Source organism: Dreissena polymorpha, chromosome 7 (assembly GCF_020536995.1).
Source record: "Dreissena polymorpha isolate Duluth1 chromosome 7, UMN_Dpol_1.0, whole genome shotgun sequence".
Classification (NCBI taxonomy): Eukaryota; Metazoa; Mollusca; class Bivalvia; order Myida; family Dreissenidae; genus Dreissena; species Dreissena polymorpha.
The window spans coordinates 2,560,537-2,564,804 of NC_068361.1; positions in this window are offsets into that span (position 1 = coordinate 2,560,537).

The following is a 4,268-nucleotide window of genomic DNA, read 5'->3' on the forward strand; positions in this document are numbered from 1 at the left end:
AAATTGATTATGATGTCGACTTCACTTCACTTTTTTCTTCAAGTCAGCTAAATTATTGCCTTTGCTTGCCTATTAATTTACTTTTTTTATACGTAAATTTACGTTTTTTTCCATGGGTCAATACTATCTTTATAATGTAAATTAAAGAGATCTTTTCACGCTTTGGTAAATTGACAAATTGAAAAAAGTTGTTTCAGATTCGTAAGTTTTCGTTTTAGTTATGATATTTGTGAGGAAACAGTTATACTGAACATTAACCATGCTCTAATATAGCCATTATATGCATCTTTTGACGATTTTAAAACCTAAAAAATATAAAGCGTTGCAACGCGAAACGATTGAATAATTTGGAGAGTTCTGTTTTTGTCGTTAAATTTTGTGAAACTACGAAGATTGCTTATATAAGGTATAAAATACGTCAAACATGTGTACTCGGCGGAATAGCTCAGTAGGCTAAAGCGTTTTTACTTCAGGACTCTGGCAGGACTCCAGGGGTCACTGGTTCGAAACCTGCTCCGGGCAATGTTCTTTTCCTTTTTTTAATTTTTTTCTTGATTTTTTACTGGAGCTTTTACGATCCAATGTTTACATTTATCAATATAAAGCATTTAATGAATAAGTTAAAAAAATGCCAAAATCTGTGAAAAGGCCCCTTTAATTCCGATGTAACTTTTTCTCAATAAGTACTGAGTTGCACGTCTATATTTAGTTGCGACACATGGCCAGTATTAACACGCACGCGTTTCCTGTGTGGATCTCGACTATGTTTCGCGCTCTTATTAAAACACGACTTTTACATGGCATTCATGTATAGTGAGTGGTGCAGATGCGTACCAAGGGCCTTAAACAGTATTATCACATGCCTCTAGACAATTTGTGTTATTTAGTTCGATAAATGGTAATATACTTGTACTGAAATTAAATTGTTACCGGATAAAATGTGTACGGCGATAACGTAAAATTACCCTTAAGTATTGTTTTCACTACGTAACTAATAACTAATATGACACCGGGGGGGGGGCAGTTCTCCGCCCCGACAGATTTGATGGAAGGCAGATATCCGCCTACTAAATTCTGACAGGGGGGCAGTTCTCCGCCCCTACCGATTTGATGGGGGGGCACCTCTCCGCCACCTTTAAAATAAGGGGGCAGTTCTCCGGGGGGGGGGGGGCAGTTCTCCGGGGGGGGGGGGCGCTTCTCCGGATACCCCGCATACATACCATCTTGCTTTTTTAAATTTGATCACAACGGTCCGAAGTCATAAACATTCATTATGCATGGTTGCTAAAGCACAGTGTATACTAACTAACCTATGTTTATTGTTGTTTGCTAGGGTTATTATTATTATGTTTTATTTTTTTTTTATTTTTTTTTTGGGGGGGGGGGGGGTGGGAGGGCTTTTATAGAAGATTTCAACTAGTCCTTCAATTTACGAAAAAAAAATATTGGTATAGGAAATATAAAAGAGTAATAGACAGCTTCATTCATGCTGTTCTATTATGGTGTTTTAACGCATATAATTATGTATGGTTGATGAAGCACATTGTATGCTACCGATGTTTATTGTTGTTTGATGATGATGTTAAGTTGGTGTTGCTGTTGTTGTTAATGATGATGATGAGGAGGAGGAGGAAGAAGAAGAAGAAGAAGAAGAAGAAGAAGAAGAAGAAGAAGAAGAAGATGATGATGATGATGATGATGGTGGTGGTGGTAGTAGTGACGACGACGACGATGATGATGATTTTGATTATGATAATGAGATTTGAATTAAATTAATGCGCAAAGATTTTTCTTTTTAGCGGCCAAATGCAGATATCTGCGCTCGGCCGCTGTAAGGGTTATGTAATATTTGCAATCTACATAGGAGTCGATAGCAGATACCAAGCACCATATGCTTATGAGAAACAAAAGCAAAATATTGGCAATCGCTGAAATCTCGAATATGACTTACTCATTTTATTAAATGAAAACCGGTAACTATTTTAAACGGTTATTATATTGCAACAACTTAGCGGTGTTTATCCAAAAGACCATTGTTATAATTACAGGGACGTCAATAGGCCAAACTATTCAGGAAATATGATTTGAGTCGTCAAGGATAGATTTTGAGATCAATGTACGTCCGATGAGATTTAAAGGGAGTTTGAGGCGTATGGACAGATTCGTTCGAGTACGCGATCATTTGAGAACAAATTATGTTGAAGCTTTATCGGAATTCCGGAAATTTGCGATCGGTACCGATTTTTTCTGGTTCTTTTTTATTGATTCTGATAAGTTAGCGGCCGGCACGGACATGAATATTAACTGACGAAAACCTCTTCGCTACTTTCCGAAAATCTTCGACATGTTGCAAATATCCGTAATATTCCGCATTGTACTCACCAGAAATTGCAACTAGAAAGACTACAATAAATCAGTTAGCTACGGCTCGGGCGGGGATTTACCTTTTATCCCTGTAAGGGACCTAATGCCCCAGACTACCGGCTATTTTTTCCGGAATTCGAACTTGATACACTTGATATCCCTGAATTAAATATTTATATCCGCACTTTTGATCTCTAGAGTGCTGACTGTTAGTATTGTATTTGACTGGAATGACTGTCGATTATGTGTTTTTAAGATTAAAACAAGCTTACGAAGAACTTTGTGTTTGCTTTTTTGTACGCTTTCTTTTTAAAAATGTATTGTCCGCCACGGACGCAACAATTGACCAAATGTACCAGATTGTGGTCTCTTTAAAGTGCTATGTTTTTACTGCCGTGATATCTTTAACAAACTACACATTATTGATCGTGGACGTTTTGTACTCTTATTGAATTTGTTTCCCCAAAATATGCTCTTCTATTAGTAGATGTTTAGGTGACGATGTTCTAATTATAGATCTTACACGGCCAAGAAACACTAGATAGGTCTTTGCAAAGAGAGCTGTTGGATATCGTGAATGCGTTCAATGTGGCCTGTTTATTTCAGAAAGCTATGTGCAATGTTTTATGGGGATTTCTATCAAATTGCCAATTGCAAAATTTGATTTAATTCATTCGGACCTACAAGCGGGAAACTTCTTCATTAAAGTTCAATGGGCTTTTAAGAAGTTCGTTGAAAGGCCAAATTTGACGTTAAACAGCAACGCCGAAAAAATTGCTACTCAGTCTTATTTATCACTTTTTTTGTAAGATTTACCAGTAGACGTTCTTCAGTGAAATTAAGCAAACACACAGTGCCGACAAATATGGAAGGGTATTTAGGTAAAAATTACATCCTTCTTTGTGACTGTGTCATGATTCTTGATGGTACTTTCAATTAATATGTAGACACCTTTTCATGCTTGATGACACTTACATCTTGCCTGATGTCCAATGTCTATTTACATTCTGCTTAATGGTATCATGCATGTGTACAGATGCAACATTCTTGTTCGTTAATTGCATGCTGCATATGTGTATGTTGGTTTGTGCAGAGAGACTTGTGCAATAGGCGCAGTGCATAATGAAATCAAATATTAATGCGTTTAATAAATTAACGCGATGGTAAGATGTGAGTTTCACCCAATCACAAAGCAACATACTATCATGCATGATACAATGATGTCAATTGACAGTCATTCCGAAATGCTACGGAGGACTACGGAAATTTACGGCGTATAACGGAAATTTTATGTTATAGGAGAAGTTGCGCACCTTTGTAAGATATTTGCTACTGAACCGAAATTAACCGCGTGTTTGTAGACTTAACTTTTTTTTGGTTAATGACTAACCATATTTTTTGTACAGTAATTTACCTTCAATAACCAAAGAAAGTCTATGGCTATATTTCAATATATGCTACTAATGCATGTATGCAGAGCTCCAGATAAGACGCTTAAAGTCGTAAAAAATTGAATTAAATTTAGTAAAAAAGTAGACTTAAATTCTGTGCGTACGGTTACACATTGGAAAAATAAAATAAGAATTCAAAATGTGTGATCATGCGTAAAACTCAATATCAATGCATATAATGTAAACATTTTATCAATGAGTTCCCACTCGTCTAGGCCCTCATTACAATTATGAAATCAACAGCACTTTAACGTTATTATGAATAACAGACCATCTTTACAACAGTCGAAAAGCCGAACGTTTTCCATTATCTGGTCCTTTTATCGCAAAAAGTCTGCTGTAAACCGGCAATTGTCATTAGCTCTTCTTAGACTATAAACCTAAATGCGGATGTGCCAAAAATTATATTTACATGAAAAAAAAGAATTAATGATAGACTTTAAGGCTGGATTA